The sequence below is a fragment of the Zingiber officinale genome, chromosome 8B (assembly GCF_018446385.1).
Source record: "Zingiber officinale cultivar Zhangliang chromosome 8B, Zo_v1.1, whole genome shotgun sequence".
NCBI lineage: Eukaryota > Viridiplantae > Streptophyta > Magnoliopsida > Zingiberales > Zingiberaceae > Zingiber > Zingiber officinale.
The window spans coordinates 85,743,932-85,768,422 of record NC_056001.1 but is presented as its reverse complement, the minus strand read 5'-3'; positions in this window follow the sequence as shown (position 1 = coordinate 85,768,422).

Below are 24,491 nucleotides of genomic sequence, written 5' to 3'. Positions count from 1 at the left end.
CAAATATAATCTTTTTGATCAAATCTGACACAATAGAACTAATCTAGTCATATTCGATCATCCCAACTTATGTAATCAAAATCACTCCAATTAATTCAATAATAAATCGAACTGGTTAAACCAACAAATGATTTGAACCAGATCTAGGTATCATTGAATCAAACTGGTCTACTTAAATCAAATAATGGTGTAAACCAGACTTGGGTTTGATTGGATAAATTAGTCTAGTTCAATTTTTAGTTAATTGAACCCTAAATTTAATCAAATACGTATTTATTAATTAATAATACATTTATATATGTATTTAATTAATTAATAAATATATTTAATTAAATTTTAATCAAACATACCAATAGTGTTTATTTTTATGTATTTTGAGTAAAATTTGTTCTTTTTTTATTTAATAAAATCAAAGATTTTCTCAATAAAATAGTATTTGACAGATGAACAGTAACTTCATCCTCTTTTAATCGGTTACCAAGATTGATTAAAAATATATTTAATCGATTATAGTGCTTGAATCAATTACACCATGATCGACTACACAGAGTCACTATGCTTCATTAGTTTAATCGATTACACATATTTTAAATCGATTAAGATCTGTTTTAATTGATTAAAGTTCTTCTTCTCTTCTCTATCGCGACCGCGACACTCTCTTCTTCTCTTCTCTATCACCCCGAGAGGTTGTCGCGATGTGGACCCTGACACTCTTTGGCCACGGAAGTCAATAGCCAACAACCTCTCGAGGCTCGACAACGGTAGCAAATCGCGACCCGGTCGCGATCTTACATAGCGACGGCAGCAGAGATATTTTTCAGACGAAGAGAGAAGTTTCATGCATTAGGCATCACTCTGATACCATTGTTGCCTATTATATGCATGAAATAAATAGGAAATAAAACTATAAATACTCACAGTGATCTCCCGAGAAGAAATCAAAGAAGATGTCGATGAAGATGATGTTGCTGTCGTCGAGAAGATCACCATTTGGATCCTTCTCAGATTTTTCACGAACCAAATCCTGGCCACAGGGCGTTCTCTTTTGCTCTCCGTCGCACTCACTGTTAGTTAGAGCCCTAGAGCCAATCATATGATGATTGTTGTATGCACTCGATGTATCATATTCCTATATATTTATAAAGGCATTTTCTTTATGATTATTATACTTACTTGTATTGGTGCCAAAAAACTAAGTATAATAGCGCCCTTGAGTAGAAGGTTCTTATCTATATCAATCGATTGGTTGAATCGATAGTGAGATGATATAGAGAACACTACTCTTAATCATTCCTAGTCAAATATTAACATTCAGGGACAATGTTAATGCGACAAGACTAGCATGTAGGTCAACTCGATGACTTGATCTCACAAGTCATGGATATAGAGATATCAAGTTGACACATGGGTATGCATTGGAGAATGTATGTTGAATTTCCCGCCATGAGAAAGTATTATGAATCATTATATGAGTGTCATATACTTTCTTATGCGACTATTAGTATGACCATTAGTCCTTGGACCCGAAGTCACCATTGTTCCCTACATAAGGAGTTGCATACTTTGGCTTCGTCAAACATCACCCATAACTGGGTGGACTATAAAGGCGATTATTGGATATGTAACAAATTATGTGGAGGGATGTGAGTGATGTAGATGAGATCTATCCCTCCTATATGACGGGAGTGACATCATAATTCTTGATAGAGTGGGATCACTAAGTGCATGGTCATGCCCAAATGAGTCAATATAAGATATTGAGCTCATTTGATTAGAGTGAGTCTACTTGGAGTTCAAGATATAGATTGATTAGAGGATGACACGGTCTATACCTCAAATTGATCAATCTAGATGTCAAGGATAGAAGGACATTGTCACATATTGTGAGAGTCACAATTAGTAGTCACAAAGGTGATGTTGGATCTCAACATTCTTGTAACTTGGGTAGTAATGATGTGTTGCTAGATACAGCTCATTACTTATGTTTCTAAATGAGTTTGGGAATATTGCCAACGTTACAAGAACCTATAGGGTCACACACAAAGGGCAATTAGATGGAAATTAGGTTCATATGATGGACCAAAAGGATTAGGTTCATGTGATGAACCAATTTGGATTAAGAGTAATCCAAATTAGACTAATTGAGTTGGACTCAATTTGATTCATGTTTCCAATGAGTCTAATTAGATTATGATTCATTGAGTCAATTTAATTCAATGAATATAGATTCATTAAATTAAATTGGTTCGAATCAAATGGTTAGATTTGATCAACCATGGGAGATAAGAGGTCAAGTTTGACTTGATATGAGAAGGGAAGATGAAGGGTCAAATTTGACTTGACCAAATGCCACCTCATTGTGACATGGCATGGGGTCGGCCAATGATGGTGTTCCACATCATCAAGGCTTCTTTACTTGGTCAAGATTGACTTGACCAAGTGCCACCTCATGAGGGAGACCAAGAGCCATGACTCTTGGTATCCCATGGAGGTTTAAAACCCTCTAAATGTGCCCGGCCACATAATGGTGCTTGAATAGCATTGTGTGCTTATTCAATCTATCTTCTTCCTTCCTCTCTTCTTCTCTTCTCTCCCTCTCCTCCTTGGCCGAAACTCCTTGGGATGCTAGCACACTCTAAGGTTTCCTCTCCATCTCTTGTTCGTGTGGATACTTCTAGAGGTGTGTACACTTGAACACACTTGAGATCCGACGGACATTGGACGAGCGGGATTTGCGAAGGACTTCGCTTCAAAGGTATACTTCCCTTCTTCATGTAGATATAGTGTAGATCTAGGATAAAACATGTACATGATTTATTTTATATGTCTTCGCACGGATCCGTGGCAAGACTTCGGGGTTTCCGCAACGCAAAAAGCTATTTTTGCAGCCCGAAAGTCCCAACAGTGGTATCAGAGCCACGTGCGAAGCTTGTACTTGTTTTGTTTTTGTTTTTATGAAAAAAATTCAGATCTGTAAGTTTCTATAACTTTGCTAGTTTTATAGATTTTATGGGTATTTTTCTCGTAGAGGCGAAGCAACAAGTGCTAGGACACTTGTAGGCTTCGACTATCGAGAAAAACTTTCTGAAACGGCAAGGTCCCGCCTTAATTTTTTTGGGACAGTGGCTTAAGGCACTGTAAGATCATAGTAGGACACTCATGATACTCATTTCACGAGAAGGGGTGCTGCCCCTAACCCTGCAAGGGGCATTGTCCCGCGATCGCGCCCGAAAATCGCTAAACGGGACCGCCGGGAAGTTGCGACTCATAAAATCGTAAAAATAGTAGTAAAATTATAGAAATTTATATATAATACATAATTTAGAATTATGTATAATTTTGTGATGGTCATGGCCCAAAAAACCCCAATTTGATTGGACAATTTGTGTTGTAATTCATAATATGGCCTGCGCGCCATTTTGTGTGATGTGCATGTTGTATATCTTATGCGACCTGCGTGTCGTGCCTCCCTCATTTTATTCTTGTTGTAAATAGATTTTTAGACTCGAATGTAACTCAAGTTTCATATTTATAATGTACAAAATGGAGCGGTGGAAGGTCCACTCAGGAAGGAACGACGAGGAGGGTGCGAGCAACACATGGTGGTCAAAGGGAGGAGCTTGAAGAAGCTGTTGACCCTAGGTTGACCGTCCAATCTTCTCATTGGCTTGAGAAGATCGTAGTAGGGTCATGACCTAATCAAAATTTAATTATTCATTGCTTGTGTGTATGTGATGCATGCTAGTGTAGGGTAATTAGTGCCTTAATGCGTATAAGATACGAATCCACGATTAGATTAGATCTTAATCAACTCAACTCGATATGTCTACCAAGTTTTGATACCCATCACTACCTCGATCATTTGTTGTTGTTGAATATGCCAAAGCAGAGCAACGCATATTATCTTGGTAGGGTGCAGAGGGACAATCTTGGTCCTGCCTATCAAAGCTTGGGTGAGTACACACTTAATTGGATTAAGTATAACTAGTTAACTCAATTGGATCAAGTATAACTAGTTAACTCAATTGGATCAAGTATAACTATAGCCATTTTTCCAACGGTTGGAAAATAGGATAAAATCACATTTATACTAAATCTTGGGCGATTTAGCCAAATCTAACTCAAGGTTTTTTATAAATAAGGATTTTGATCCTATAAACAAGAGTTGCATAGAGATGTAATTGATAATTAGTTATCTACCGATCATACTAGGTCTTGGGCGATTTAGCCAAAGCTAACTCAAGGCGTAGTATGATGTGGATCTCATCCCACGAGAGTTATAGCTAATCGGTATGAATCTAGTAGTGTGGTTTGACCACATCCATGATTTGATTCCTACTAAGGCCCTATAATTCAGTGGGAGCATCATTTAATTAAAGGCCTAATTAAATGATTAGTGGAATATGATATTTATTTTCTGCAGTTTTCTGTTGTAGATTGCCATGTCGACAAACACGAACTCCTTCTCCTTGCATTCTATCCTTGGCAAGGACAAGCTCAATGGAGCTAATTTCCTGGACTGGTACAGAAATCTGAGAATCGTTCTCACACAAGAACGAAAATTGTGCGACCATGAACTCTGAGCTTCAGAAGCAACACGAGTTGATGGGTGCTTATGTTATGGTTGAACATCTTCGTCAACTATATCAAGGACAAGAAAGGCACGAGAGATTCGAGATCTCCAAGGCACTGTTTCAGTGCAAGATGCAAGATGGGACTCCCGTAGGGCCATATGTGCTCAAGATGATTGGGTACATAGAAAACTTACAGAGGTTGGATTCTCACTTGGCCAAGAGCTGGCCACAGACTTGATCTTGCAATCCTTGCCAGAGAGCTACAGTCAATTTGTCATGAATTACAACATGAATAAAATTGACAAGTCACTGCCTGAACTGTTAAGCATGTTACGAACTGCTGAGATTAACCTTAAGAAGGTGAAGCCTAACTCCATTTTGATGGTGCACAACATAAAGGCAAGGGCAAGCCTAAAGGTAAGGGAAGGTCCCAAGCCAAGTGCAAGGGCAAGGCACGGAAACCTAGAGGAGGGGTTGCCAAGGATGCTACCTGCTTCCACTACGGTCAGACCGGACACTGGAAGAGGAACTGCAAAGTATATCTTGAAGATCTCAAGAAGAAGAGAAGTGAGACTTCTACTTCAGGTATATATGTTATAGAAGTCAATCTATCTATTTCTACATCATGGTTATTGGATACCGGATGTGCTTCTCACATTTGTACTAATGTGTAGGCACTGAGAAATAGCAGGGTATTGACAAAGGGTGAGGTGGACCTATGAGTAGGCAATGGAGCACGGGTTGCTACTGTTGCTGTAGGGACTTACTATCTATCTCTGCCCTCTGGGCTTGTACTAGAATTAGATGAATGTTGTTATGTGCATGCTCTTACCAAGAACATCATTTCAATTTCTTGTTTAGACAAGAAAGGTTTTTCGTTTATAATAAAGAACAAATGTTGTTTCTTCTATTTAAACGATATGTTCTATTGTAGTGTACCTCTGATGAACAGACTCTACATTCTAGACTTAGAGAACCCCATCTATAACATAAGTACCAAAAGGTTCAAGTCAAATGAAATGAACCAAACCTATCTTTGGCATTGTCGCTTAGGTCATATAAATGACAAACACTTATCCCAGCTCCATAAAGATGGTTTGCTGGACTCATTTGATTTTGAATCATATGAGACATGCGAGTCATGCCTACTGGGCAAGATGACCGAGACTCCCTTTAGTGGACACAGCGAGAGAGCGATTGACTTGCTAGGACTTATACATAGTGATGTATGTGGCCTTTCAATGTTGCTGCCAAAGGTGGTTATAAGTACTTCATTACATTTATTGATGACTTCAGTAGATATGGTTATGTGTATTTGATGACACATAAGTCTGAATCCTTTGAAAAGTTCAAAGCATTCAAAAATGAAGTACAAAACCAGCTTGGCAAAAGTATTAAGATACTTTGATCAGATCGAGGTGGTGAATACCTTAGCCATGAGTTTCGTGACTATCTAGCTGAGTGTGGGATATTATCCCAACTCACTCCTCCTTGAACACCACAGTGGAATGGTGTATCTAAAAGGAGAAATCGTACCCTATTAGATATGGTGCGATCCATGATGAGTCACACAGATCTTCCTATATCTCTTTGGGGCTATGCTTTAGACACAGCAACCTTCATACTTAACCGTGTTCCATCCAAGGCTGTGGTAAAGACACCATATAGGATATGGACTGGGAGAGATGCCCAGGTGTCTTTTATGAGGATTTAAGGTTGTGAGGCTTACGTTCGACGTCAAGTCTCGGACAAACTAGGACCCAAATCCGATAAGTGCTATTTTATAGGATATCCCAAGGAAATGAAGGGATATTACTTCTACATTCTCAGTCAAGACAAATTAGTTGTGGCTAAGACTGGGGTATTTCTAGAAAGAGACTTTGTTTCTAGAAAAACTAGTGGGAGTACGTTCAATCTTGAAGAAGTTCAAGATATGGACCATAGCACTGAAGCCTTGATGGAAGTTGAACTAGAACCACAAAGTGTTGAGGATGATGAGATTGTTCCACAAGGAGTTGAGGAGCAACAACCAATTCAAGTAGACCTACCTCTTCGCAGGTCTGATAGGGTCTGTTGTCAGCCTGAGAGATACTCATTTCTCTTATCTGACCATAATGACGTTATGCTCGTTGAGAATTAGCCTACCTCCTATCAGGAAGCTGTGATGAGACCAGATTCTGAGAAATGGCTAGAGGCCATGAGATCCAAGATGGAATCCATGTACACCAACCAAGTATGGACTTTGGTTGATCCACCTGAAGGTGTCAAACCCATTGGGTGTAAGTGGGTCTTTAAGAGAAAGACTGACATGGATAGACTTATCTATAAGGGTTGTTTGGTAACTAAAGGTTTCAACCAAATTCATGGTATTGACTATGATGAAACCTTTTCTCTAGTAGTGATATTTAAGTCCATTCGGATCATGCTTGCTATTGCAGCATACGACGATTATGAGATCTGGCAGATGGATGTCAAAACCTCATTTCTGAATGGAAACTTGCTCAAGGATGTGTACATGACACAACCTGAGGGTTTTATAGTTCCACAGCATACTGGCAGAGTATGCAAGTGTTAGAGTGTATACTAAAAGCCTAGCTTTTGGTATAAACAAGAATCACATTGGTCAAATGTCTACATTTATGATAAATGCATGTAGTTGTTCAATTAATTTATATTGTAGATAACATGGTGTGTGGTTTCACACACAGAGGATCATGTTATTAGTACCTTATAAATTATAAACAGTAGCTCACGACCATAATGGAAAGGAACAAACCATTGGAAGGTCGTAGTGTAATTAGGTATTAGTTTATCTTAATTATATAATTACACTAGTACACTTAGAGTGTATTGAGTAGGACCATTAGAGGTCATTTCTTTTATACTGACTTTATAAAGAAACAAAGACCTCAGTTATTATGGAAGTGTGTGCTCTTAATCCTAATATAATAACAAGCACATATATTTGATATTTATTTCTTTAATTTATCAATGGGTGAGATTTAGTTCGATGAATCAATAAGCCCGATAAGTTGGGAAATGATATCACTTATAGTGTGTGTTGTTGATTATAGAAGGAAACTGTGTCCTAGTGATCTAGGTTGAGAATGTCCCCAAGAGGAGCTCAAAAGGATTGTCATGTTAAACCCTACAGGTGGACTTAGTCCGACATGACGATGAAGTTGAGTGGTACTATTCTTGGAGCTAGATATTAATTAAGTGAGTTGTCAGTAACTTACTTAATTAGTGGACATTTGTTATCTTAAACACAGGGAGACTAACACACTCATAATAAGAAGGAGCCCAAAATGTAATTTGGGATTGGTGCGGTAGTTCAATAATAGTTCTTTAGTGGAATGAATTATTATTGATGAAATTAAATTGTGTGTTCGGGGCGAACACGGGATGCTTAATTTCATCGGGAGACCAAAACCAATTCCTCCTCTCGGTCCCTATCGTAGCCTCTAGTATATTGAGATTTATACCCACCGCATACCCACCTTCTTACCCATCCAATGGGGCCGGCCAAGCTAGCTTGGAACCCAAGCTAGGGCCGGCCAAGTCCAAGTGGATGAGCCATGTAGGTGGCCGGCCACTAGAATATTAAAATAGATTTTTATTAAAATTATTTCTTATGTGGATATCATGATTTTAAAAGAGAGTTTAAAAATTAAAAATTTCCTTTTATAGCTTTCTACAAAAGATTAAGAGAAGAGATTAATCTCTTTCCTTATTTGTAGTTTAAAAGGATGATTTTAATTTTTTGGTAAAAACTTTCCTTATTTGTAAATCATCTACATGTTTAAAAGAGAGTTTAAAATTTGAAATCTTTCCTTATTTGTTGATTAAAGGAGGATTTTAAATTTTAAGAAAACTTTCCTTTTTAACCATGTTCATGATTTAAAAGAGAGTTTAAAATTAAATATTCTCTTTTATAAGTTTCTACAAAAGATTAAGAAAAGATTTGATATCTTTCCTTATTTGTAGATTAAAAGAGATTTTAATTTTTAGAGATAACTTTCTTTTTATCCACATGTTTAAAAGAAAGATTTTAATTTATTAAATTTCCTTTTTATAAACCAATCATGAAGGGATAAAATTGTTGAAGAAATTTTTATAAATTTCCGGAAGCAAATAAGGAAGTTTTAATTGGTGTTTAAAATTTTATTTGCTTGGAGAATTTATTTGTTGTGGCCGGCCATTAAAATTTGAAAAGAGAAAATTCTTTTAATTAAATAAATTTTCCTTTTCAATGGCAAAAGAATTAAGGAAGTTTTTATTAAATTTTCCTTATTTGCCAAGACCAAGGATTATAAAAGAGGGGGTAGAGGAGGCTTCAAGGCTAACGACTCTATTCTATTTTTCTTTCTCTTTTCCTTGGTGTTGTGGCCGGCCAACCTCTCTTCCTCTCTTCCTCTTGGTGGTGACCGAACCTTCTCTATTGGCTTGGAGCTCTTGTGGTGGCCGGATACTACTTGGAGAAGAAGAAGAAGAAGGAGAGAAAGCTTGTATCCCTTGGAGCTTGGTTGATGTTTTGTTCTTCGTCCTTGGTGAAGCTTCTTTGTGTTGGCCGAACCTAGCTAGGAGGAGAAGAAGGTGCTTGGTGGTTTCTCATCTCGGAAGATCGTTGCCCACACAACGTCCGAGGTTAGAAGAGGAATATGGTAGAAGATCAAGAGGTCTTTCTAGAAGGTATAACTAGTAATTTTTCTTTCCGCATCATGCTAGTTATTATGGAAATAATACCAAATACAAGAGGCTTACGATTCTAGTATTTCGAATATGTTTTTCGAAGTTATGTTCTTTTGTTTTATTTTTTCCTTGTGATTTGATTATTTTTTTCGGTTAACCTAAAGTTATTTTAGGAAATTAAATATTAGATTTCTATAAAAGGTTTTGTCTAGTCGGTGGTGGTTGCTCCCATATCCAAGAAGGTCATGTGCCTCGCCACGTCAGTACTGGGAACCAATTATGGAAATTAATATTTAATGGAATTAATAACTTAAGGCGATTTGGGTCGAACGTGTTAAGTTCCGCAGGAGATCTAAGTCAAAATCTAAAAGAACAAATAGATTAAGATTTGGATCAAACATGTTAAGTTCCGCAGGCGATCCAAAATTTAATTTAAAAGAACACATGGTAGCTAGGAAAAGGTTCAGACCTTTGTACAAAATTTTTGTACAGTGTAACCTCTAGGTTTTCCGAGTAGCAACCAACAGCAAGATGCATAAGTCCATTTATGAACTAAAGCTAGCTTCTCGGAGCTGGAATCTTCGATTTGATGATGCAATTAAACAGTTTGATTTCATCAAGAATGAAGATGAACCCTGTGTCTACAAGAAGGTTATTGAGAATACAGTTGTCTTCCTTCTATTGTATGTGGATTACATACTACTCATTGGAAATAACATTCCTTTGCTGCAGTTTGTCAAGACTTGGCTGGGGAATTATTTTTCAATGAAGGACTTAGGTGAAGCAGCCTGCATCCTAGGCATAAAGATCTACAGAGATAGATCTAAGAGATTGCTTGGCCTAAGTCAGAGTACATATGTTGACAAGGTATTACTACGGTTTGCCATGCAGAATTCCAAGAAAGGATTTTTGCTGATGTCACATGGTATGAGTCTTTCGAAGACTCAAAGTCCCTCTTCTAGAGAGGAGAGAGACCGCATGGATAAGATCCCTTATACTTCAGCCATAGGATCTATCATGAACGTCATGCTATGTACTCTTCCTGATGTTTCGTATGCTTTGAGCATGACGAGCAAATACCAGTCAGATCCAGGTGAGTGTCACTGGATAGCGGTCAAGAATATTCTTAAGTACTTGAGAAGGACTAAAGAATATTTCTTGATATATGGAGGCGATGATGAGCTAGCTGTAAAGGGTTATAGTGATGCCAGCATCCAAACTGACCAGGATGACTACAGATCGCAGTCTGGGTTCGTGTTTTGCTTGAATGGTGGTGCTATGAGTTGGAAGATTTCGAAGCAGGACACAGTTGCTGATTCTACAACAGAGGCCGAGTATATTGCTGCATCAGAAGCAGCACAGGAGTCAGTTTGGATCCGCAAGTTCATTACTGAGCTTCGGGTGGTTCCTAGCATAGCAGATCCTATTAAGCTCTATTGTGACAACAATGGAGCAATTGCGTGGGCTAAGGAACCTCGCTCACACCAGCGGACCAAACACATACTACTGTGCTTCCATCTCATTCGAGAGATCATCGATAGAGGAGATGTGGCAGAGTACCCACAGATGCTAACGTCGCTGATCCCTTGACCAAGGCTTTGGCACAGAGAAAGCATGATGGTCACACTAGGTCATTGCGTATTAGACCCTACACTGATTGGTACTAGTGCTAGTGGGAGATTGTTAGTTAGAGCCCTAGAGAAAATCATATGATGATTGTTGTATGGACTCGATGTATCATATTCCTATATATTTATAAAGGCATTTTCTTTATGGTTATTATACTTACCTGTATTGGTGCCAAATAATTAAGTATAATAGCATCCTTGAGTAGAAGGTTCTTATCTATATTAATCAATTGGTTGAATCGATAGTGAGATGATATAGAGAATACTACTCTTAATCATTCCTAGTCAAGTATTAACATTCAGGGACAATATTAATGCGACGAGACTAGCATGTAGGTCAACTTGATGACTTGATCTCACAAGTCATGGATATAGAGATATCAAGTTGACACATGGTTATGCATTGGAGAATGTATGATGAATGAACCGCCATGAGAAATTATCATGAATCGTTATATGAGTGTCATATACTTTCTCATGTGACTATTAGTATGACTATTAGTCCTTGACCTGAAGTCACCATGGTTCCCTACATAAGGAGTTGCATACTTTGACTTCGTCAAACGTCACCCGTAACTGGGTGGACTATAAAGGCGATTACTGGATATGTAACAAATTATGCGGAGGGATGTGAGTGATGTAGATGGGATCTATCCCTCCTATATGACGGGAGCGATAACATTATTCTTGATAGAGTGAGACCACTAAGTGCATGGTCATGCCCAAATGAGTCAATATGAGATATTGAGCTCATTTGATTAGAGTGAGTCTACTTGGAGTTCAAGATTTAGATTGATTAGAGGATGACACGGTCTATGCCTTAAATTGATCAATCTAGATGTCAAGGATAGAAGAACATTATCATATATTGTGAAAGGTCACAATTAGTAGTACAAGGTGATATTGGATCTCAACATTCTTGTAACTTGGGTAGTAATGATGTGTTGCTAGATACCGCTCATTACTTATGCTTCTAAATGGGTTTAGGAGCATTGCCAACGTTACAAGAACCTATAGGGTCACACACAAAGGGCAATTAGATGGAGATTATGTTCATTTGATGGACCAAGAGGATTAGGTTCATGTGATGAACCAATTTGGATTAAGAGTAATTCAAATTAGACTAATTGAGTTGGACTCAATTTGATTCATGTTTCCAATGAGTCTAATTAGATTATGATTCATTGAGTCAATTTAATTCAATGAGTATAGATTCATTAAATTAAATTGGTTTGAATCAAATGGTTAGATTTGATCAACCATGGGAGATAAGAGGTTAAGTTTGACTTGATATGAGAAGGGAAGATGAAGGGTCAAATTTGACTTGATCGAATGCCACCTCATTGTGACATGGCTTAGGGTCAGCCAATGATGGTGTTCCACATCATCAAGGCTTCTTTACTTGGTCAAGATTGACTTGACCAAGTGCCACCTCATGAGGGAGACCAAGAGCCATGACTCTTTGTATCCCATGGAGGTTTAAAACCCTCTAAATGTGGTCGGCCACATAATGGTGCTTGAATAGCATTGTGTGCTCATTCAATCTATCTTCTTCCTTCCTCTCTTCTTCTCTTCTCTCCCTCTCCTCCTTGGCCGAGACTCCTTGGGGTGCTAGCACACTCTAAGGTTTCCTCTCCATCTCTTGTTCGTGTGAATACTTCTAGAGGTATGTATACTTGAACACACTTGAAATCCGACGGACCTTGGACGCGCGGGATTTGCGAAGGGCTTCACTTCAAAGGTATACTTCCCTTTTTCATGTAGATCTAGTGTAGATCTAGGATAAAACATGTACATGATTTATTTTATATGTCTTCGCACGGATCCGTGGCAATACTTCGGGGTTTCCGCAATGTAAAAAATAATTTTTGCGGCCCGAAAGTCCTAACCCTCCCCCCCCCCCCCCCCCCCCCCCCAACCCATTGTTCTTGGACGCCAGTATAAATAGGAAGCAAACATCGGTTACAAACCGATGCTTTGTTGACATTCAATAGAGGAAGGTGAAGGTGAATGAACACCCCTTCATTTTTGTAACGTTGCAACTGATGCAACGTCCAATAGTTTAATTAAATTTACTATAACACTATTTAAAAAGTATATTTTTAAGATGAAATATATGGTAATAAAAAATAAAATCATCCTTTTAATTTTTATCTAAAGAATATTAAAAAGACAAGATGAAGAACTCATCTTATTTTAATAAATAGGTGACCCATCACTAGTGGTGCAAACTAATCCAGTCGACTCATGAACTTTTTGAACGAGTTCAAATAATATTTGATTCGCATTAAAAATTATCAAGCTTAGCTAAACTCGAACATGCTCGATAATGTTTTTAAGCTGAATTCAAATCTATAATAATTTGTTCGAGTGTTCGCGAACCGTTTATGAGCTTTTAATTAATTTATTATATATTTATATTTTATATATAACTTAGTAATGGTTAACAGGTGGTTATATTCTAATGGGTTATTGGGTTAATGGATTAAAGGGTTAAGTCATCACTCATCCATTACTATTTGCTCTTTTTATGAACTATTTTAAGTGTATAACATTTACAAAGTCTAGCCCTTGCTTCAAGCCTTCAATGATGCCACTATCAATGAGTGGAAGGAGGTTTAAGGCGACAAGCCAACGATAGAAAGCTGGGGGTTTCTAGCATCAAGGACTCAAGGTCGTGTCATGCTTCTAGTGGTCGAGAACTCGGGATCTAAAGAGTGGAGATTACATGTGAGCTTCTTTCCCCGGCTTGACATTCTTAATCAGGGAAATCTGATATGTAAGTCCCTTCTTTCTCTTCTCAATCTATCTCTTTTTTTTTTAAAGTACAGTGATCTATGAGATCGAGAAGTGGACCCTTTTGGCTTGAGTTGATCGGTAGAACTGACGAATTGCCTAGCTATGAAACTCTAGTAATCTCCTATGGATAGCAACCAAGAGGAGAGAAAGAAATCGTCAATAAGTAGGCGAGGGAGGTCCCTGGTGTAGCTACTCCGATGATCAAGTCAGTGTAGGAGATCGGTGACTGGCTAGAAGGGGGGTTGAATAGACGGCGCCCCCAAATCGAATGCTTCCTACGTATTTGTTAGTTGCACAAGCGGAAATATAATAATACAAACACAAATACGAAAGCTAAATACTAAAGGAAATAATGTAAACTAATACACGTAGATGTAACGTGGTTCGGAGATAAATTACTCCTACTCCACGGCTGTCCATAAGGTGGGTGATCCCTTAATCCGTCGGTGGATTAGCCGCCGGCAAACTCCGGCTATCTCAAGTCACTCCTTGTGGGTGCAGAAACCTCACCACAAACTCACTAAGACCTCTTGGATTACACAAGCACTTGAGAACTCTTGTGACTACTAATTAGGCTTTAACTAAGTCTAATTTTGTCACCTTCGCCAACCATCCCTAGCTCCTTCTTATAGAGCTTGGAAGAAAATAGCCTTACTGTTTTACCATTATCAGTCGACTAGTCCATGCACCAGTCAACTGGTATCAGCTCAACAGTTCTCTCAACGGCTCTCTACCAGTCGACTGCTACAGTACACCAATCGACTGCTACAGTATCCGTTGACTGCTATACTGCCCCGTTGGCTGCTACAGTACCCCCCCCCACCCTCCGAGATTTTTCGCTGAGTACAATCTCTTATGCACTCGTACCCTCACGACTCACTTGACTTTTCTTTGCAACCTTGACCTCTTGCCTTCAAGCCTACTTCCTTTGGCTCTCTTTCCTCGGATGCATCCAAGCCCGCGGCTCGTCCCCAATGTCATCCTTCGCGTATGCCTCGAAGTCGCTTCCCTCGGCCCTTGTCCTTGTTGCCTTGTCCACGGTCCCTCAGATGCTCTATCCTTCACCAGACCCGAAGTCATCAAACTGAGTCATATGTGTATCCTGTAAATCTGCACACTCACATACATATATCAAATAACAAGGGTAAACCTAACTTAAACCCTTTTTCCAAACACCAAAATACATGGTCGCATGGACCATTGGGATTGCTCCAACAGTCAGAAAATAGTGGTGGCACAAAAACAGAAGAAAATGAGAGCAAGTATGTGGATGTGCACATGTACCTGCACCAATGGAGAATGACCTCCTTTTATAATGCCTCTCACAATCCCCACATTAATGAGGCATTATCCTGCTATCAGGCAACCGGTCCCATCACCATGCTTACACTATATCCAATTGTCACATCACAGTTATAGAGAGGGTATGTGGTGTATCTATACACAAATACAATCCTCTACCTCAATGACAAATCCACGTATTGTATTAATGATGAGGCGGGCTCATGGGCCATAAGACCTATTGGGTTGTTTAACCAGAAGATGGACCCTCTAAATAGAGCTTATACTTTTTATGAGGCCTAAATAGGCTATAATAATATTTTCTGAGAAAGGCATGAAGTCCCAAGAGAGACTCAGTAAGCTAGTGTGAGATCTTTTATAGCCAGCTTGATTGGTAAATAGTCGATTGGGAGAGAATGGGGAGTAGAGTCTCATGTGGGTCTAATAGAACTAAGAGTGGGGCCCTTAGAGGACCTGTCCAATCAACTGAGTCAATGGAGAGAATATGGTCAAGCATTGCCGGAAGTGGGGTCCTTAAAGGTCCTGTCCGATCGACGGAGCCAATCGAGAGAAGATGATCCGATGAAGCCGAGAGTGGGGCCCTTAGAGGGGCTATCCGATCGGCGAAGCCAATCGGGAAAAGACGATCCAGTGGAGTCAGGAGTAGGTCCCTTAGAGGGCCTACCCGATCGACGAAGCCAATCAGGAGAAGACGGTTCGGTAGAGCCGGGAGTGGAGCCCTTAGAGGGCATGTCCGATCAGTAGAACCGATCAGGAGAAGAAGGTCTGGTAGAGCCGGGAGTGGAGCCCTTAGAGGGCATGTCCGATCAGTAGAACCGATCAGGAGAAGAAGGTCTGGTAGAGTCGAGAGTGGGGCCCTTAGAGGGCATGTCTGATCGATGGAGCCAATCAAGAGAAGACAGTTCGGTAGAGCCGGGAGTGGGGTCTTTAGAAGGCTTATCCGATCGGCTGAGCCGATCGAGAGAAGACGGTCCGACAGAGCCGGGAATGGGGCCCTTGAGGGACTATTCGATCGGCGGAGCCGATCAATAGAAGATGGTTTGGCAGAGCCGGGAGTGGGTTCTTAGAGGGCTTGCCCGATCTACATAGTCGATTGGGAGAAGACGGTCTGACAGAACTAGGAGTGGAAGCCTTACATGGCTTGCCCCATCGGCAGAACCAATCGGGAGAAGGAGGTCCTATAAGGATAGCTGCTCAACTTTTTGGCCTCTTTTGGAGTTTAACCAACAGCTGCAGTAGTCCATTGAGCCCTTGGGCCCTATTGGAGGGTCCTTCCCTATTCATCACATCATATAGGATTACTCCAGCATAATTCTTAGTTTTTTTTTTTTTTTTTTTTTTTAGAAAAAATTACTTATGGTTTGTTTTACTTTATATATTTATTTTATTTCTTGATGAAATAAAAGTGGTTCGTGCGATTGTGATTCTCGTGGTCAAAACACATGATCTAAAGAGTGGAGATGGCTTCTTTCTCTACCTCATTCCCTCGACGTTCTAATAAGAGAAATATGAGATGTAAGTCCCTTCTTTCTCATCTTAATCTATCTCTTTTTTTTTAATTGAAACATAGAATTACTTTAGGGTGGAGTCTGAACTTTTTAGTTTCATTAGTTTTTATTTGTTTTTATGAACTGAGAAATGTAATAATAGATTGAAGATGAGAGATTGAAACAGGGTGATAGTATGAACCTTTTATTTTCATCCATTTTTGTTTATTGTTTTGAACTGTGAAATGTAATGTTAGTTAAACTTGGATGTTAGATGTTGTATGTTTCAAAACATATCTAGTGATTTTCTATTTTGTTATGAATTATTAAATTATTATTTTTTTTATTGTCCTTAGTTTTTATTTTGTCTTGATTTATTTTATTTCTATCCAAATTATTTGAATAGGAAATAAGTATTGTATGAAATTTTTATTCTATTTTTATATTATTGATGCATTTGTCATTTTGTATATTTTTATTCTATTACATATAAATTTAGTGTAAATTAATCATATTCGAATAATTCAAATCTAGCTCGAATTCAAGCCATTTCGAGTTAAAGTTCGATTTTATTTGAATCAAAATTTTAATAAATCAAATCGAATTCAAACTCGAATCAATTTTGAATGGAGCTCAAGCCAATGTTAATTAGTATTTTTGAACTTCTAATCAAATTTAAATAGTATATATATATATATTAATATTTTCATAATATTCAATTCAATTCCATTGTTTGCACCCCTTCCATCACCGATATTAGATATTAGAATCTAAATAGATTTGAATATTATAATAATCAATACAAGTATACGACATTGCACTCTTGTAGACCGCACATAATTGAAGTGGTGTAATTATAAAGTCATGTAAATTTTACTATGTTGAGCTTCAATTTAATGGACTTGTTACAACTTTAAATCAAGTGGCTAGTAGTCTGGATAAGTCAATTGTGTGGCCACATAATAATCTGGGAGCATTATTTAAAGGGTTTGAATTGGGAAGCCGAGTTGTCCCATATTCTATCTTGAACACTTTCTTATGTCTTTTCAAAATGAAATGCATTTTCACTCTTTTGTATTATACAGCTTTCAAATTATTTAGGATTTATCCTATCCGGAGTCTGAGTCGGACGAAGATCGGATGAAGTATCACTGGCATTGACAGGCAAGAGACTGTGATACTGCGATCGTACAGGCTTCAGAGAACAGACTGCCACGTGGCCCTGAAGAACTATTGGGCCTGCGCCGGCGGTACCAGGCCTCTACACACACCCAGATAAGTATATGGAACGTTAGAGACCAATAACCAGAGAAAAAGTCTCTGAAGCAGGTCCTTCGACACTCAAGTCAGGTATTTTTTCCCCGGAAGAACAGTGTACGACAGAAGAAGAAAAGTAGACAAGTGTGCGAGTGAGTGTACCTACGCAAGGGAGAGAATGCCCTTTTTTATATGACAATACGTACCTTCTGGAGACTGACTCTTGTCAGAGGATGTCGGGTGTCAGGATTTGTCCGGTGAAGGACACGTGACCTTCTCCTATAGACTAGAGGAAGGTTCTCCTTGCAAATGATCTCAACCGCTAGAATATTCCCTGACACAGCAGATATTCTCTGACAAGTGATTATGATTCCCTAACCGGTTGTTGCGTGGTGCCTTCTATCCTGCCCGGGTGCGATTGAAACAACCCTGGTTGGTCTGTTGGGTGTTGATGAACAGACTGGTCGGGCCCCTTCTATTGGCCTTTATGATTCCGACCCCACCGAGGGTGATAAGTTTGCTCACGCAGGTTGGCTTGACAACCCTTGATCGGTAAAGCCAGGTCGGGTTTGGTCCCGACCGCGCTTCTTGCCGCAGCCCTGGTTTCCCGACCAGTAGACCCCTCTTTGGCTTCATACATAGGATGACCCCGGGTGGTCCCACTCCATATATCGACTGTCACATCTCCTTGCTTTCTGACTGCCACGTCCTCTTGACTTATGACTGTCACGTCCCCTTGACTTCTGGTTGTCACGTTCCCTTGACCAGACCCTACCATTATGCACCGTATTACAAGCCTCCCCACCAAGTCTAGTCGAAGGAGGCCCAAGTCCGACTGACTAGACCAGAATCTGATTTCACTTGGCCTCGCTATTGCGACATTAACTACTTTTCCTTTTCCCGGGTCCTTGGGAATTTATCATGCTCTCAGACGTTGCACCATTTCCCGGAGTTTGTGCAGCTGCATCAATCCCCAGATCTTGGGATACACACCGTGTCCTTGAATGTGATACCATTTCCTATATGTCGTTGCATGCCCCAAGGATAACCCTTCACTTCTATCTCTTTAAGAAGAGCTAACTCTTCACATACCCTTATGCTTTCCTTATACTCCTTCATGCCATGGAATCCATAGTGGAGCCTGATGAAATGTCATCTTTACACCAACAACTCACTTACCTGACTCAGTTACTTGCCCAAAGGGATGAGGCCTTATTGGAGATGACACAGAGCAGGGACCTTCAGTTTTCCCTTCGTCGAGAGATGGAAGAACTTTGACTAGCCGCTAAGTCCCGGACTCGAGCTGAGGCGGCCTTGAAGCATAAGGCTCATGCAGATCTGGAGAGCCAGACTCACTTTATCGTCTATTTGAAGATAAAATATAAGGACTCTATGACCCTTCTCCAAGAAGAAAGTTGGCTAAAAGATGAAATTATCGCCCAACAACATCGCTCCATTCAGTGTATCAAGGTGGAACTGATCCAGGTGCAAGCCCAGTTGGAGCAGGCAGGTTAGGCGGATCGATCCAGCCCTCGGTGTCAATTGGACCCTGCTAATTGAAAGGGAAGTTGGCACTACTAGCACTCCTAGTGTGATAATATGTATTTTGAAGAATGCCTTCCGAACTTTATCAAATAAATATTGATCAGGCTATGTTGTGAGTCTTTGTTCATGTCTTTCTCTTGTGTTTCCTTCTCTTCTTTGTCACTTCTCCTTATGTGTGATCCCATAAATTGTTGAATATGAAAATATGCTTATTGGTAGTTTGCGTTGAGGCAAGAGTCAGAAAACCTGATCGAGAGGTCACTAATCGTGAGAGCATGCTCACTTATAACTCGTACTAGGGTGAGAGTCTGGATTCCCTATCGAGAGGTCGTTCGTCGTGAGAGCAAGTTCACTTATAACTCGCACTGGGGCGAGAGTCTGGAATCCCGACCGAGAGGTCGTTGGTCATGAGAGCAAGCTCACTTATAACTCACATTGAGGCGAGAGTCCGGAATCCTGACCAAGAGGTCGTTGGTCGTGAAAACAAGCTCACTTATAACTCGCACTAGGGCGAGAGTCTGGAGACATGAGAGCATGCTCACTTATAACTCGCACTGGGGCGAGAGTCTGGAGGCGTGAGAGCATGCTCACTTATAACTCGCACTAGGGAGAGAGTCTGGAATCCCGATCGAGAGGTCGTTTGTCATGAGAACAAGCTCACTTATAACTCGCACTAGGGCGAGAGTTTGGAATCTCGACCGAGAGGTCGTTGGTCATGAGAGCAAGCTGACTTATAACTCGCATTGAGGCGAGAGTTTGGAATCCCTACCGAGAGGTCATTGGTCATGAGAGCAAGCTCACTTATAACTCATACTGAATCGAGAGTCTGAAGGTGTGAGAGTATGCTCACTTATAACTCACACTCGGCGAGAGTCTGGAATCCTGACCAAGAGGTCATTGGTCGTGAGAGAAAGTTCACTTATAACTTGTACTGGGGCAAGAGTCTGGAATCCCGACTGAGAGGTCGTTCATTGTGAGAGCAAGCTCACTTATAACTCGCACTGGGACGAGAGTCTGGAATCCCAACCGATAGATCATTGGTCGTGAGAGCAAGCTCACTTATAACTCGCATTGAGGCGAAAGTTTGGAATCTCGACCGAGAGGTCGTTGGTCATGAGAGTAAGCTCACTTATAACTCACACTCGGGCAAGAGTCTGGAGGTATGAGAGCAGGCTCACTTATAACTCACAATGGGCGAGAGTTTGGAATCCCGATCGAGAGGTCGTTGGTCGTGAGAGCAACCTCACTTATAACTTGCACTCGGGTGAGAGTCTGGAATCCCGATCGAGAGGTCGTTGGTCATGAGAGCAAGCTTACTTATAACTCGCATTGAGGTGAGAGTCTGGAATCCCGACTGAGAGGTCGTTGGTCATGAGAGCAAGCTCACTTATAACTCGCACTGGGGTGAGAGTCTGGACGTGTGAGAGCATGCTCACTTATAACTTGCACTGGGGTGAGAGTCTGGAGGCATAAGAGCATGCTCACTTATAACTCGCACTAGGGTGAGAGTCTGGAGGTGTGAGAGCATGCTCACTTATAACTCGCACTGGGGTGAGAGTCTGGAGGTGTGAGAGCATGCTCACTTATAACTTGCACTGGGGTGAGAGTCTGGAGGCATAAGAGCATGCTCACTTATAACTCGCACTGGGGCGAGAGTCTGGAATCCCGACTGAGAGGTCGTTGGTCGTGAGAGAAAGCTCACTTATAACTCGCACTGTGCAAGAGTCTGGAATCCCGATTGAGAGGTCGTTGGTCGTGAGAGCAAGCTCACTTATAACTCGCATTGAGACGAGAGTCTGGAATCCCGATCGAGAGGTCGTTAGTCGTGAGAGAAAGCTCACTTATAACTCGCATTGAGACGAGAGTCTAGAATCCCGATCGAGAGGTCGTTGGTCGTGAGAGCAAGCTCACTTATAACTCGTACTGGGGTGAGAGTCTGGAGGTGTGAGAGCATGCTTACTTATAACTCACACTAGGATGAGAGTCTAGAGGCATTAGAGCATGCTCACTTATAACTTACATTGGGGCGAGAGTTTGGAATCCCGACCGAGAGGTCGTTGGTCGTTAGAGCAAGCTCACTTATAAATCGCACTGGAGCGAGAGTCTGGAATCCCGACCTAGAGGTCGTTGGTCATGAGAGCAAGCTCACTTATAACTCGTATTGAGGCGAGAGTTTGAAATCCCGACCGAGAGGTCGTTGGTCGTGAGAGCAAGCTCACTTATAACTCGCATTGAGGTGAGAGTTTGAAATCCTGACCGAGAGGTCATTTGTCGTGAGAGGAAGCTCACTATTAACTCGCATTAGGGCAAGAGTCTAGAGGTGTGAGAGCATGCTCACTTATAACTCGCACTAGGGTGAGAGTCTGGAGGCGTGAAGCATGCTCACTTATACTTCGCACTAGGATGAGAGTTTGGAATCCCGACCGAGAGGTCCTCGGTCGTGAGAGCAAGCTCACTTATAACTCACACTGGGACAAGAGTCGGGAAACCCGACCGAGAGGTCATCGGTCATGAGAGCAAGCTCACTTATAACTCACACTAGGGCGAGAGTCTGGAATCCTGACCAGTAGGTAATCTGGAATTCTGATCTTGAAATGTACCCAGGAATTCTGATCTGAAGACCCACCCAGGAATTCTAATCTTGAAATGTACCAAGGAATTCTGATCTTGAGATGTACTTGGGAATTCTGATCTGGAGACCTCCCTAGAGATTTGATTTGGCTGGTAGTACTTGCGACTTAACAAGAGATGGGCTTAATGGATTTATTCCTGCAATCATGAAGTGCATTTTTTATGGTTTTTAATTAACTTTAAACCTTACTCTAGTTTCGAGGAAATGCAGAGGCACCAAATCCCGATCGGCTTTCCCGCCGCCACCTTCTCCACTTCCTAAGGCTGCCACCTAGACTTTCCGATTCCCAAGGTATGGTCTTCATGAAGTAAGGCCCGCCTCCTCACATATCCTTCCTTATGATTTTTCCATCATTTTCATCATAAATGTCCTTTCCTAGGGGGTTGACACGTGTCCCGCAACCTTAACTCCTCATAATATATGACACATGCTTTTCCTGCACGCTTCCCCAAATCACTTTTGTTCCTTGATCTGACGGCTGACGTATGTGGCGCCATTTTGTTTGTCCAGCTCAGTCTTCGATGTATCCTAAGGGCTTTGGTTTATAAACCATAAAGGTCGCCCGTCGTTGTTTCTTATTGCTCCATCTTCTTTCAACTCTTTGTTGTTCCTTTGCTTTCGACTGCTCGCCTTCTTCTTCGTGTCTCTTTGCTGTAAGTACTTTTCTTCTTTCGCTTGCCTTCCCCTTCTCCATCCCTATAATGGCTAGCAAGAGGGAGGTACCTTGGTACTCATACATCCTTTCTGATTTAGATAGAATTAATCTCGAGTCGATTTGTGTTAGCTTGAAGCTTCCTGACACTTACAAGCTCCTTCCGCTGGGTCCCCATGACCATCTATCTTCCCCTCCCATAAGGTTTGTGACCTTCTTTAAGGACCAGCTTCTGGGTGGCCTCCGTTTTCCTATTCATCCATTCTTCTCATCTTTGAGTCAGTATTTCGGTATCTCCCTATCTCAGTTTGCTCCCAATGCCTTCCGTACTATGTGCGGGTTGGTGATTCTGTGCCGGCTATATAAAATTCCCCCAACCCCATAACTCTTCCATCACTTTTATGCCCTTAAGCGCTCTGAGCCAAGTGTTTTTATGGTCCAATCTAGGATGGGCTATAAGTTTTTCGCGGATATGCTCTCTTCCAATAAGGGCTGGAAGTTCCATTTTTTCTACATACAACTGCCTGAGCATGTCACTTGGCCTGCGCGATGGGGATACAATCTTCCTCCCTCCCCCCTCCCCGAATTACGGGAGCATCAGCATTAGCCTGACTGCCTCCCCTCCTCCGAGAAGCTAGAAAAAGTTCGACTCCAGCTCTCAGTGATACTGCGAGAGGGCCTCTTACATGCTTTTGGGCTTAACCCTATCCATGCGTCGATAGGCGCTCCTTTCGGTAAGATCTCCTATCTTCTGTTCCATATCTTCGCTAACTGAGGTATGTCCTTATGGTTTTATAGAAGCCGCTATGTTTCACGCCTTCTCTGTTGATTCTTACAAGCTGCCCAATGCTGGTTTGAAGGAACTGGCAGAAGAACTTCTAAGAAAGTCTAGGGCGCCCTCGACCATTCAAGATGGGGTTGTGGTCGGGCCTTCTTCCACACTGTCCTAGGAAAGGGAGACCCTAGAACCCGAGGCAACCGAAGATGAAAGGGCTTCCTCTCCGCCCCTAGAAAAATGTTTGCGTTTGCAACGCAAGAGGAAGTGAGTCACTCAATCAGTCCAAGCCTCTTTGTCAAGGCACCCGATGGCCCGAGCTTCCTCCAAGGTCAAGGTGAAGACACCCGCTCGGGTGTCTCCTTCTACCGTAATAGAGGATGTACCTTCTCCACGGACTAGCGCTCAATCAGGAGAGCAGACTAGTGCCCAAGTGGGAGTCCAGCCTAGGGATCCTTCTTCCCCTTCTACACTACCTCCTGCTCCGCAAGCTACTCCGGCCTCTTCCTTGCGCCCCACAATCCCACAGGCTACTCTGGTCTCTTCCTCACGTGCCAAGGCTCCGCAGGCCACTCCAGCCTCTTCCTCGCATACCAAGGATCGCCCCCAGAGTAGATACGTCTTCACTTCCATCCACCAGATCCCCTCATTGCAGTTGAAGGGCCCTCCTCCATCGGTCAGCACCTCTCTTCTTTGCAATCAGGTGCAACTCCATGGGGTCCTGGCTAAATCTTGGCAATCTACTGCAGAACAAATCTTGGAAGGCTCCCCCTTAGGGTTGGCAGACTCATTCTCAAAACAGCTACTTTCTGTAAGTCTTCTCTGATTCCTCTCTATATCTTTACCTACCCTGGAGGTATTACTAATTCTTCTGCTTTTCCTAAGTCTGTGTTGTAAGGAACTAGTTGCGCTAAACACGCAAACGCGCAGTGGAAAATACTAGTTCCTCCAGAAGATCCATGTGAAGGGAAACAAGATTATATACTAGGTTTCTAAGAGCATGAATTTATACCTTTGTAGCATGCACACAATCTCCCGACAGCTCAGATCTCAGCACGATCAAGCGTCCGTGCCTCTTTCGGTATCCACACGAACAAGTGTTCCTCCGTTTGTCTCACAAACTCACAAAAATGGAGAAGAAAAACACT